Below are 14,599 nucleotides of genomic sequence, written 5' to 3'. Positions count from 1 at the left end.
TGATAGTCATTTTGCTACTTAAAAGTGAGCGATTTCAGAGTGCTTTAGAGGAAAGCGATTTTGAGCCTTCACTGCCCTCTATTAAATCGCTCTGATAATCACGCAAGACCTGTGATTGCAATTACAGTAAATTGCAGTCGCTCCTGCGTACTCTACTCCATCGACTTACATTAGTCCACGATCACAGCGATTCCGAAGTGTGGCCAAAAACACTCTAATGGGCCATAGCCCTGACACTCATCATGCTTCCCATTATGATTTATAAAGGAGCTATGTCTTACTCCTGACCATTCAGTAGAGGGAGCTACACTTGCTTCCATTTTGCTGGATACACAAACTGCAGAGAGACACTGTAGAGTGCTGGTAAATCTACAGGCCTGGGCTGTTTGCATGTTATCATCCCTTGTAGTCCTTTCCTATCTAACCAGAAGAAAGAGCTGGCAGATTTTATCCGCAGTGCTGCTCCAGCTGATCCTTGCTCACCTACTCACATAGAATGCCATCTTGTGAGCTCGTATTCTTTTGTGGATGGATGGAATCTGCTAAACATTATTATAGTGAGATTTATATGTTGTCCCTCCTTATGTGGGCTTGTGTGCCTATACAGAGGAGAGTGAGCTAAGGGCACACTTATCAATGAAACTGCAATTATGTACAGTATGTCAGTTACTTGAACACGTTGGAAGATAAAGCTATCAACAGTGATACTGATACTCCCCCATCCATTATATAAGCCATAGTGTTGATATTTAAAGGATACCAGAACTGAAATGTGACATAATGAGATAGATATGTGTATGTACAGTGCCTAGCACACAAATAACTATGCTGTGTTCCTTTTTTTCTTTCTCTGCCTGAAAGAGTTAAATATCAGGTATGTAATTGGCTGACTCAGTCCTGACTCAGGCAGGAAGTGACTACAGTGTGACCCTCACTGATAAGAAATTTCCCTTTTTTACCTCGTTCTTGCTCTCAGAAGCCATTTTCTGCTAGGAAAGTGTTTTATAGTTGGAATTTCTTATCAGTGAGGGTCACACTGTAGTCACTTCCTGTCTGAGTCAGCCACTTGCATACCTTATATTTACCTCTTTCAGGCAGAGAAAGAAAAAAGGAACACAGCATAGTTATTTGTGTGCTAGGCACTGTACATTCACATGTCTATCTCATCATGTCACATGTCAGTTTGGGTATCCTTTAACGAGTGCAATATACCAAGGTAATATCCATTTTTTTTTCCAAAGTGTACGTTCCTATTACCAGTCCATTTTATCCCCATAAGCCATATTTCAAAAAGCTTCATGCCAAATATCGGGAGATATGCAATTCAAAAAGTTGTATTTTAGGTTGGAATGGAGAGTGAATTTGTATGATTGACTCTAATGAAGAATATTACATCACTATATATAGACTTCAGGAGAAGGACAGCAAGCTGCCAATAACGTACATAAATGAGCAAATCGGAGAATATTTTCTTCTTCCCCTCCCCCCACCTAACATGGGTTTCCATGCATGTTCTTGGTGAAAGCTGCAGTTTCCGTAAGGTATAGGCTGGGCTCATTTTTGTAAAACAATACAAAAATTCAATAATTATAAAAACATACTTGACTTGATTAGATGTTCACACACTACCCAATGGTCATTCTTCTTCTGCAGCACACAAAGAACCCGTAAGTCGACAAACGAGATCTATGTTGAATCTCTAGGACTTCCCAAGTTTTTAATCTTAGTTCAAAGGACTCATAAGGCAGCATTATGCATACTGCTGGTTCTCTCACTGTTTGCTGATGGTCACTATGTTACTGTGTAACGTCCAGTCAAGTTTGGCTAGCAATGGATTATTTGTGTTTTGTCCTATCAAACGATGGAGAATAATTGTTCCAATTCCAGTATACACTACATGCTGCAGATAGGGAGCTCTAAGTAGTGACCTTTCATTTGAATTCTTCTACTGCAGGCTAAAAAATTGGGCTTGGATTCTTATTGTTGCCATGCACAAGAGAAAGCGTAGTGAGAGTGTTTACAAATCACAGCCAATAAACGGACTTTACTTGTAACTACTGCTTTCTAAAAATTGGTGGAAACTGAAACGGTTAACATTAAGGCCTCTTTCACACAGTTCACTCACTTCACTGCTACCTTCTTGATGCATGGTATAGAATCCACCATTTGTCCAGAGATTGTTCGGCATTTGTTATGAACAGGAAACTGCTCGATTTTATGTTGTGAGTAGGAGGGTTTGTTATTTGGAAGCAAGGCAGATTTGAAACAATTGTTGTAAATGCCTGAAGATTTGAACACATGCAAGATGGTTTTCGGCCAAGTCAGCCAGGAGATCCTGGCCCAAGGTTAGGCTGAGTGCATTGTTCTCCTCTTTACCCCTCTTGCTCTGTCAGTGAGCTGCAGGTCGACCCTTCTCTGTGCTCCGTAGCAATTGTATGCACCTTTAGCCTATAGGCTAACAACGCATCTGCACCTTAACAAGTGCTAAGCAACAGGTGTTTGCATTTGTGTAGTACTGAGGAAGCATGAGCTATCCCTGACACTGATTGGGATGCTCAGTAATTGTGAAGCTTCTCTGTGATTAGTCAAACATGCCATCACATGCAGTAAACATTCAATCTTTTTCTCAGCACTTCATTGGATGTATTGACACTTCAATGCATGTTTCTTCAGAGTGGCCAATGTTTAATGTCCAAAGGGGGAACTTATGGGCAACCAATCCTTGTATTAACCTGCAGAAGAAATGTTAAAGGCAGAGTCTTATTGGTTGATACCAATACATAAAGCACTTCAGGCACTGAGAGACCAGAAAAGCATATTCACAAAAGCATCACTCGTTCTTCGTAACTTATTTCATTAAGTGTCTGGATTTATTTGGGAACCCAACAAATATATAGCTGCCTTGTGTAGATGTAGACAATGGCTGTCCAAAGATGTAGATAAGTATGAAGAAAATAAAAGCAAGTTATACAATCTGCGCGGACAGACAATGATTTTAAATGACATTTCCTACCATAAAAGTTTCAACAAAGCTTTTTTCCTGCCCCCTGTTTGTTCCCCAGCTGTATTTGTATTGCACAGGGTCTGGTTAAGTGCCTCATGTCAACTGTTTAATAAGTTATAAGGTTGCTTTTCTGAGAGTCTGTCCCATATTTCTCTTTGAGTGGAAAGAAAATGCAGAGTATATACTAAATAAATTCTTTATAGAGGCAGGCTGTATCTCTACCTCCCGACTGGGTGATGTGAATGACACAGAGTAATTGCAGGGTGAGATGAGATTGTACGAGCCCTCAGTGGATCGTACATCTACAGAACTGTGTTTTCTTTAGGTTAGGCATTAATGGTCTGTTTTGAATGAGGAGTCCCAGCAATTATAGTGGAGCACTCTATGACCTGTACTTCCACATAATCAGATGGTCATGGGTCACATGACTGTGCCACTGGTACCACTTCATCACTGTTATTTCAGTAATGAAAAAATATGGTCAATGAGATTATTATTATTATTTTTGATGTATATAGCGCCAGCATCTTCCATGGCGCTGTATAATAGCATACAAGATAGAACAATTCAGAGTATACGATACAACACTTGATGCAAGACAAGAGGGTATAACAGCTAATACAGTGAACAAATTAACTACATTTTTACAAAAGGTGGGAGGTATGTACACCCATTGCAAATAATTACATCTTATGTGCAATTTCTATGCAAATTGTATTAGCTTGGAAGTAAGCCAATCAAATGCAATTCCTGTTAATTTGATTGCCTTACTTCTAAACGTATACAGAGCATGGCAGTTGCATGCAAGCCAGATTTAATTACATCTCATTGACCATCTTCAGTAACGAGTAGCAGCCACCACCACCAGAGGACTGTCAGCCAAAGGTAGTCAGTGGGTTCAAGGAGCGGCATGTTGGCAGCAGTCATTCCTTTTTAGGGATGTCCACTTTTTGTAAATGTTTCTAGTTTAATCTGTAAGTATAGAATCCTTGCTTTTATAGTTAATAATTGCAAGTCCCTACAGAATTCCAGGCTGGTTATAAGGGCTGGCCATAGTTTCCAGCAACAACAGCTTGGTTGTGGCCATGTCATTTTTAGTTCTTTATTTTTATAGTCTTTTAAGCGTTTATTTTAAGAATCAAAGAAAAGTACTTCACAAAGTGGAATGGTCATGCAGCAAGGTGTTCCAATACAATGGGCCTAATCAACTAAACCTGAAGTTTATTGCGGAGCATAAGTCATTGTGCACAAATTGCCTAGATGCATTACAAATTGTCTGTCATAAATGGCCTTGGTCATAGGGGTGGTGAAAGGTGGGCGACTGTGCAACTTAAGCAGTGTGCAAAGCACCCGCACTGAGAACTTTTGTGATAACTACAGTCTGTCCTGTATTAATTAAAATTAAATCACAAATTACTAACCATTCATTAGCCCCCCCTGATCCCATAAAATCTATGTGATGTTTACAAATGTCTGTCGCCAAATCATACATCCAGGCCAGATGTGCATGATTTCTTATAATCTGTAATGATGTCCATCTCAAGAGAGCTTTGGGTGCACTAATTACACTGCAAACTGTCCTTGGAAATTACTGCAAAATGTTGGCATCTAGACAAGAGTTGATTATAATTCGAAAAACTCATCATTCGCATCCCGGTTCAGTAATTGACTATGTTTTGGTCCACTCTACTTCCAGGGCCGAGGGTGGCATTTTACTCTTGAGGTTTGCGGAAACTTCCCCAGTGCCTTCTATAGGGCTGATTCTTTGTGGAGGTGCAGGCTTGTGAATCATACTCCGTGACAGTACGGGAATATTGTTAGATTTAGAACTCAAGCTTCCCAGGTTCTATAACTTCCAAGCTTGTGCAAAATCACTTCTGTAGCATAAACTCTCTCCAAATGACTAATTCCATTGTTACAACTGTGTTGGTTGCTTCCCGTGCTTGGAGTACTCTCTTTTTCCAGCTACTGGCCATGAGTTGACTTGCCCTTTACCAGAAATATAGATTGCAACGTAATTCTGTACCATGTGCACCTGACTTAGACATAAAGCAAATGGATATATGGTGTCACGGCACAGCCAGCTCCCTCTTATTTTCAAATATTCGGGTGTCAGGGCATTCATCTATGAAAGACACACAAGTTAGGAAAGGAAATCTGTTTCTTCTCGGAAATCCACTAAGTAGCATGCATGGGGAGCCATCCAGATCTTGTTTCCTTCTACCACCTGTCTCTGCACTACCTTCCTGGAGGCAGGTCCTTGTATAATACTCTTGTATATGCATGTTTTATGGGATACTGTCTGATCTCAGCACTATGTTGTACAATATAAAATTGAAGCTGTGTGTGGGGAGGGCAGTGAGGGTGGGGGGGATGGGAATATGAGATGTTTTGTTTACTAATAAAGCTTTTGGTATATCAAACAAGGACTTCCACTTTGTGGTGTGTTTTCATTTTCATGTAGTACGTATCTGAGATCTTCTGAGGAACCTTTACAAAGTATGTGAGGACAATTTGACACATATAAAAGTGGACCTAAACTCATAACTTCCTTTCTGCGCTACAAGATATGCAACAGCATAATTACCTTTAAAGAAAAACATTTCTTTGTTACAGCTGATACAAATCCTGCCATAAATCTGCAGTGTATCTACTTCCTGCTTCAATGGAAGCAGACATAGGGTTAACATCCTGTGTTTAGAAATGAGCAGCTCTGCCGTGGCAGAGGAGATTTCTCAGCTGACACAGCTGAAGAGATCAAATTACAGTTGTGATTAGTCACAGGTGAGGGGGAATTAGATTGACTAAACTCTAAGTACATTCTGGGTGCATTTTCTTTTCTTTCTGCCCTGTGCAAAAGTTCAGGTCCACTTTAACAATCGTTTAAAAAAAAGTGCAGTGAAAAAAATAAGTGGTTTCCCAGCACAAACTATTTGGTTTGTTGTTTCGTGACTGGTTGACCTGGGCCATTGCTTCGCTGTTGCTCCAATTTGTTTTGTATAAGTCAGCACTAGTGAAAATTAGCCAATTGTTTCTCTATAATTGTCTTCTAAAGAGGACTTTTAATTTGATCCGATACTGTGAAGAATCTTCCCAAAATGTGCCATGCTACCAATGGACATAGACTATAAGTAGCCTTGTACAATCAGAAGTGGAGGATCAATAAAATATTTCATGTATCTTGTTATTATGCTGCCTAGTTAGATTTTTTTTATTTTTAGGAATTCTCTGGAGTCTTTTATTTACATGTCACTACACCATTTCCCTATCTGCACAACATCTGGTGTTGCCAAGCCTGAACTTACTGTCAGCAAATATAGGCCACAGCCTAGTGAGGTGACACTGAAGTGGTAGACTGCTAGCTACAGTACATTGACATGATATGAGTTAGTCTTAGGTAGCCATACACTGGTCGATTTGCCATCAGATTCGACAGATCCCTATCTGATCGAATCTGATCAGAGAGGGATCGTATGGCTACCTTTACTGCAAACAGATTGTGAACCGATTTCAGCCTGAAACCGTTCACAATCTGTGGTGGTGGTGCTGCCGCCGCTTCCCCCCATCCCGCATACATTACCTGCTCCGCCGGCGCGACTCCCGGATCTCCGCTCTTCTTCTCTGCTCTGGTCTGGTCTGGTCTCCGGCATGCTTCCCTTCTTCCTGTCTGGGGGAAGTTTAAACAGTAGAGCGCCCTCTACTGTTTAAACTTCCTGCCGGGACAGGAAGAAGGGAAGCATGCCGGAGACCAGACCAGAGCGGAGAATGAAGAGCGGAGACCCGGGAGTCGCGCCGGCGGAGCTTTAAATTGATATAGTTTTCTAATGTTAATATAAAGAAAAACTAATGATGATAGAAAAAAAAACAATGGTTTGAATAATAAAACTAGGGTTTTGTTTTGGTTTTTTTTGCTTATGAATTCGTATAATTCTGGTATGCTTGACTACAGTTGTGGTTAGCGTTTTGTCAGGGGTGTGTCTCAGCGCTGCAATTTTCCCTCCGTCCTCCGGGTGGCGATGTTACTCTGTAGTGAGATCTATGACAGCGATCTCACCAGAGTGATTCAGAGCCTCGGAGGACAGGAAGGAGAACGGCTACTGACGTCTGGATCCCCCAGGAGGTGAGTAAAAATGCCCGCTGTGCGCCATACTCTGCATTGAGCTCCCGGCGGTTAGCACCAGCGTAGCTCGGGATGACCGCCAAGGAGGTTAAAAAAACATAAAATCTATTTTCTCAAAAACTACAAGATCTTTTTGAAAAATAATTTTTTGGCTTGTACCCACTATCCTCCTTAACATATGTAGCAATAGCATGTATTGGGGCTTTGCTATTCACCGCCAAAGTCGGCACGAAATTACGTGTAAATTATAAATGCTTACGAATTACATACAAAATTAATTACACTTTTCCTCGAAATTTCCCATTAAGATTACAATGTGTAAATGCGAATTATGATGTGTAAATATGCATAGGTGTAATTTCTGCTCATCCCTAGTCCTCGCGGGCTGGTCCGTTGTCCTGGAATCAGCCCCAGTAATTGGGTCGGTCACACTCTTCTACACATGCGTGGCCGTGTGCACATGCCCCTTGCGCAGAACACTCCCGCGGGGGCACATGCACGACCGAGCTGCACATGCGCAGAAGCCCATAACTGTCCGAGAGGGCCAGATTACTGGGACTGATTCCAGGACAACCGAGCGGCTGGTGAGGACGGTGAAGGAGTGATCGCACCTCATGGGGCTAGATGTAGCCCCCAGGTAAGTATAAATATGCCTAGTGTCCTGATCTCAGGTACACTTTAAAGAGAACCTGAAGCAAAATAAATATTAAAAGATCCTTACCTAGTGCTTTAGTGCTTACACTGGCACTAAAAATGTTCCATTTAGCAGAATAAAATGGAACAGATCTGCAACGACGGAATTAATGCTAGCCTATGAGAATGGACGGTGTCCGTCCTCACTAGGCTGCTCCCCGTGTACGTTTTGCTGAATACTCACTTGCTGCCATGCATTTGGGTCCTCTTCTGCTGCTGCCACTGTTCCTTCAGGTCCCTGTAGGCTAAACGCTGGTATACCGATCCCTAAGTCCCATCAGAAGCATCAGGCTACAATTGGTTTGCAATAGACCAATGGGAATGTTTTCTCCTCAGGGAGGATTGTCATTGGTTCATCGAGCAGTGGACTAATGAAAATCCTCCCTGGTACTCAGATTCTCATTGGTCTTTTGCAAACCAGTGGGAGCCTGATGCTTCTGATGGGGCTCTGAGATCGGTATACCGGCGTTTCTAGAGGGCAGGGACCTGAATTGACGGTGAGACAGGCACTGAGATAGGTGGAGGAACACAGGCACCAAGCAGGTGGTGACAACATGAAAACAAAATGGAAAACCAGATGAAAAACTGATGCCCACTGTAACAAACTGATCCGTTTTAATTGAAAACTGATAATTTTTCCATCTAGTACAGTGTGATCCGAGCCTTAAAGAGACTCTTAAGCGACATTAAAAATTGTTTTTTTTAACTTATAATCAACATGGGCATGTTTGCCCCTGCTAAAACGCCGCCATCCCGTGGCTGAACAAGGGGTCTTTACCCCCCAAATCCCCCCCCCTGCAAAATCCACTACCAACTTGGTCGTAGATTTTGCTGCTCATGGAGGCAGAGCTAATGGCTGTAGCTCTGCCTCCATGCGCGCCTATCAACCGGCGGATCTCCGCCTCTCCCCGCCCCTCTCAGTGAAGGAAGACTGAGAGGGGCGGGGAAGAGGCGGCGATCAGCACTGATAGACCCGCTGAGAGGTAGGGCTGCGGCCATTAGCTGGTATACCGATCCCTAAGTCCCATCAGAAGCATCAGGCTACTATTGGTTTGCAATAGACCAATGGAATAGACCGCAGGGCTGCGGCCATTAGCCCTGCCTCAACAGGAAGCGCTGCCCGGGAACAACGGAGGGGATTTGGGGGGTAAAGACCCCTCGTTCAGTCACGTGATAGCTGCGTTTTAGCAGGGGCAGCCATGCCCATGTTGATTATAAAGTAAAAAGCGATTTCCGGGGCTTCCACCAGCCCCTGGCAGCCGATATGTCCCTCGCCGCAGCTCCGGTGTCCCGGGATCTACTCTGTTGGAGATGCTGAAAGCATTTAAAATGCTTTCAAACCCCTAAAAAAAGGTCCCTGATATCCATCAAGCATGCCGGTGAGTTAAGGCCACGTTCACATTAGCAAACGCAGATGGGAACGCGTGCAGGGTAAATGAAGCCTAAGACCTCCAGTTGCCTGAATTCTAGATAACAGGGACTGTAATTATCTCCATTGGGTGTGATGTCTGTACATGCTGCCTGGCTGTTGTAGGCTCAATCTATACGATTAAAAAATAATTGGCAATTTTGAAATTTCCAGGCCTGTCAGAAATGTTTTACCCAAGCCAAGTGGTTGTTTCCCCTCCCCCCCTTCCCACCGTGCAGGGATGAGCTCCGGATGACTCCTCTAATTAATGCACCTGTGTGTTTTCGGGGGGGGGGGGTGTTAAACTTACCCAGCAGCTTTGTTCTTTAATCTGTCCCACGGTGCCTCCCACGCTGCGTTCCAAACTGAGCCATCGAACCACAGATTTTTCCTTCGGTGGACCCCGACCGCCCCACCTACTCAGAGCTGAGAAGGAGGGGGGCACAGCGCAGGAAGGGGGGAAAGTGGGCACAGAGCGGCGGGGAGGGGGGGAAGCCTCCCCGCGTCCCTCACCTAGGGCCCCCCCTTCCGCGGTCCCCCCCCCTCCAGAATTGCAGCCCGCCAGCGGCAGCAGCGGGAACGGCTTACCGAGATTGATGGCTCTGCGTGCCGCTGGTCTGGTCTCCTGCACTGACTCTGTCCAATCACGCTCTCGCAGTACTTCCTGTGAGAGTGTGATTGAACAGTGCAGTGCAGGAGACGGAAACCAGCAGTGGCACGCAGAGCTACCGATCCCGGTAAGTGATTCCCGCTAGCTGCCGCTGCTGGCTGCAATTCTGGAGGGTGGGGAGCGCGGAAGGGGGGGCCGCTCTGTGCCCACTGCCCCCCCTTCCAGCATGGGGGCACACTGAGACCTGCCTACCCGTAACCTAACTGGGGAGGTGTGCAGAAGGGGGGGGCTCTAGGTGAGGTAGGGGGAGGCTTCCCCCCCTCTTTGCCGCTCCGTGCCCAATGCCTCCCCTTCCAGCATGGGGGTCCCCACTAACTGGGGACCTGCCTTTGTGGGGATATCTGCCGCCAATCTGATTGCATTTTGTGGGGATATCTGCCGCCAATCTAATTGTATTTTGTGGGGAAACCTGCCGCCAATCTGATTGCATTTTGTGGGGAAATCTGCCGCCAATCTGATTGCATTTTGTGGGGATATCTGCTGCCAATCTGATTGCATTTTGTTGGAATATCTGCTGCCAATCTAATTGCATTTTGTGGGGATATCTGCTGCCAATCTAATTGCATTTTGTGGGGATGTCTGCCGCCAATCTGATTGCATTTTGTGGGGATATCTGCCGCCAATCTGATTGCATTTTGTGGGGATATGTGCCGCCAGTCTAATTGCATTTTGTGGGGGTATCTGCTGCCAATCTGATTGCATTTTGTGGGGAAATCTGCTGCCAATCTGATTGCATTTTGTGGGGGTATCTGCTTCCATTCTGATTGCATTTTGTGGGGAAATCTGCCGCCAATCTGATTGCATTTTGTGGGGGTATCTGCTGCCCATCTGATTGCATTTTGTGGGGGCATCTGCTGCCAATCTGATTGCATTTTGTGGGGATATCTGCTGCCAATCTGATTGCATTTTGTGGGGAAATCTGCTGCCAATCTGATTGCATTTTGTGGAGGTATCTGGTGCCAATCTGATTGCATTTTGTGGGTAAATCTGCTGCCAATCTGATTGCATTTTCGGGGGTATCTGCTGCCAATCTAATTGCATTTTGTGGGGATATCTGCCGCCAATCTAATTGCATTTTGTGGGGATATCTGCTGCCAATCTGATTGCATTTTGTGGGGGTATCTGCTGCCAATCTAATTGCATTTTGTGGGGATATCTGCTGCCAATCTGATTGCATTTTGTGGGGAAATCTGCCGCCAATCTGATTGCATTTTGTCGGAAAATATGCTGCCATTTGACTACTTGATGAATTATCATGAGGCATGTAATTACTTGATTATTTTATCTAAAATGTAACTGGTCGGACCTAATCTCTGTGAATAACACCGCTACTTATTTTGTGTGGTTTTTTTTGTAAAGTCTGCCCATGACTCATCATGACCACTCCCATGTTCCAGTGCGTGGTGACACTCGCGCCGCATGTGGACATATCCCTATTGGAGACTGTCCTCAGAAGTGCTCACAATCTATTCCCTACCATACAATTATGCAAAATTTCTAGAGTACATGTGTATGTGAGCCCAAAATGGGGGGGGGGGGGGAGAGGAGGAGGAGAGGGGGCGGGCCCCAGGCTGAAACTTTCTTGGTGGGCCCTTAGTGTCCCAGTCCGACCCTGGTGGCCACGCTGGGATGTGCACGCTCAACTCCTTGTTAAATATGGCTGTGCACATAACTTCTAAAAATGAAATGATTGTAGAAGAGGCAATCCCCTGGGGAGGGGGGGGGGAGATAAATAGCACAGTGACCCAGAGGCAGCAGAGAGCAGTGACTCATTGCTAATTTAATATTAATTTCATAAAGTCTGTGCTGCCCTCCCAAGAGGGCACTAAGTAATCATCGCTATCTTAGTGGATGACAATTCTATTAACAGTTTTAATTGTAAGCAATTTCCTATAGCTTTAGCTGAAGGAATAATACAATGAGGAATAATGGATTATGATGTACCGTTATTGGAAATTACCCTGCGTTGGCTCTGTGGTGTGCTTTAATAGTATTAGCGCAAATGAAACGCACAGCACAGATAGGAATGCTGTGTGTCGTCTAGGGTTACATGTGCTGGAAACTGTACTGGAGGAGTTTGGGATCTAGACATGGATTTATATTGCATTAGAAATCATTTCATGCAGAACGGAGATCTAATTGGATACATAATTTTCCAGTGGAAAGAACGTATGTCTTGTAGTTCTCTGGACTCTGATGCCACCTAGTGTTCAAATATCATAATTACACTTTCATAAGAAATAAACAGCACATTCAATGAAAAATATTGTATATGGTTGGGGAGTACTCAAGGAACCCTGGTTGAGAAAGGCTTTCTCAACCAGGGTTCCTTGAGTACTCTGCAGGGGTACATTGGCATTTTTGCCCCATCATGAAGGCAGTGTAATAGAGCACATTATGATAGGGGCCGGGGGTACTGTAAAAAGAAGCTCTAATTTGAGGGTCAGAATAATAATTAGCACATTATAAGCACTGGAATAAGCAAACAGTATAACGAGGGGGAGTGTAATTGGAGGTAGTGATATAAACAGTCTCACCTACTTTTAAAGACAGTGCCTCCTGCAAAATAAATGCAGAGGTTCCTCGAGATCAAAAAATTGTTTGCAGGGTTCCTTGAGATCCAAAAGTTATTTGCCGGGTTCCTCCAGGGTAAAAAGGCCAAGAAAGGCCTCTGTATATGCATAGGGTGATTGTCTACAAGTTTACAGAAGAAATATAACTTTTGTTGTGTAAACACTTCATCCTACTACCAACTACTAAATCTGATAGTGCCCAAGCGCTTTGAGTCCTATTGGAGAAAAGCGCTATAGAAATTGTTATTATTTATTGTTTTATAAAGCGCCAACATATTACACAGCGCTGGACAATAAATAGGGATACATATATTGCAACAAGGGGTGACAGACAGAGAGGTAGCACACGGTTATACAGCATAGCACAAGGTTATACATGATGCAATCAGGGTATAATGTGCATTTTACAGAGGCCCGGGAAAACAAGTCCGAGTTAGTCAGTGGCGTAGCTAAGGAGCTATGGGCCCCGGTGCAAGTTTTACATGGGGCCCCCCCAAGCACTCTTTACATAGCAATTGATACGGTGCACCAAAACCTGCCAAGGACAACCACAGTGTCAGTGTCAGAGGTGCAAGAAGGGGATGGGGAGCAGTTTGTTAATGATTACAATTATTTATAGCATCTATAGAAGTTATTATTACCAGCACAGGACCAATAGAGAGCTAATACTGTGTTTGAGGGAGGGCCCCATGGGGCCCCTCTGGCCCAAGGGCCCCGATGCGGTCGCTACCTCTGCAACCTCTATTGCTACGCCACTGGAGTTAGTCCATGAGAAGGGTGTTATTGCTGGGGTAGTAAAATTAAGAGGAAGACACTAAGGGAGGGGGGAGGCCCTGCCAAAGGCTTACAATCTAAAAGGCGGGGGAGGGACACATAAGGTAGGACTGTGGAAAAGGCGGTTGACTGAGAGAGTTTAGAGTGTGGTAGATGTGGAAATGTTATTGTATTGTATTGTATTGTATTGTAATAATAAAAATGAAGGGCTATCTCTGTGTAGTTTGTTGTATGATAAGAAAAACATACTTTAGAAAACGTCTATACAAACATCATTTGTCACCAGGGGTGTTGCTAGGATCCTAAAGGTCCGTACACATGCCTGATGGAAGGCAACGACGGGTCCGTCGTCGCCTCCCACTGGGCGTGTTTTCAGCAGACAGTACAGCGTGTGTACAGTCTGTCGGTGGACTGATAAGGCTGTTTCTGAGCGATCCGTCGGGCGGATCGCTCAGAAACAGCCTTATCAGTCCACCGACAGACTGTATACACGCTGTACTGTCTGCTGAAAACACGCCCAGCAGGAGGTGACGACGGACCCGTCGTTGCCTTTGATCAGGCGTGTGTACGAGCCTTAAAGAGAACCCGAGGTGGGATTTACTTATGTTAGTGGGGCACAGAGGCTGGTTGTGCACACTAACACCAGCTTCTGTTGCCCCATGGTTTGCCTCCAGGACCCCCCTGCGCGCCGCTATACCCTCCGCAGTGCTGGCGACACACAGCGTGTCGCCAGCACAATGTTTACCTATGGCTGTCTGTTAGCGCCGCTCCCCCGCCTCCTCCGTATCGGCGCTACCCGCCCGTGTCCCTTCCCTCCAATCAGCGGGAGGGAAGGGACGCGGGCGGGTAGTGTCGATACGGAGGAGGCGGGGGAGCGGTGCTAACAGACAGCCATAGGTAAACATTGTGCTGGCGACACGCTGTGTGTCGCCAGCACTGCGGGGGGTATAGCGGCACGCAGGGGGGACCTGGAGGCACACCATGGGGCAAAAGAGGCTGGTGTTAGTGTGCACAACCAGGTTCTGTGCCCCAGGCTCTGTGCCCCACTACCATAAGTAAATCCCACCTCGGGTTCACTTTAAGAGATCACTTTTGGGCACTCCAGTTGGAAAATGGGTGTGGCCATGCACATTAATGTGGGTGTGGTCATGGGTGGAGCTAAATTTACATGAACTTAACAGCAGTCTTAGTAGGCCTGCCCAGCAAAATGTTGGATGAAGCACCCTCTCAATACAAATAAAATGCAGCATATCACATAAATAGGCAGTGTCACTTAAAGGGAACCAGAGATGTACTATTGCTGAAAAAATGAAAAAGCTATTATACATACCTGGGGCTTCCTCCAGCCCCATACGCG

Source organism: Hyperolius riggenbachi, chromosome 2 (assembly GCF_040937935.1).
Source record: "Hyperolius riggenbachi isolate aHypRig1 chromosome 2, aHypRig1.pri, whole genome shotgun sequence".
NCBI lineage: Eukaryota > Metazoa > Chordata > Amphibia > Anura > Hyperoliidae > Hyperolius > Hyperolius riggenbachi.
Note: the sequence above shows the minus strand (reverse complement) of the source record.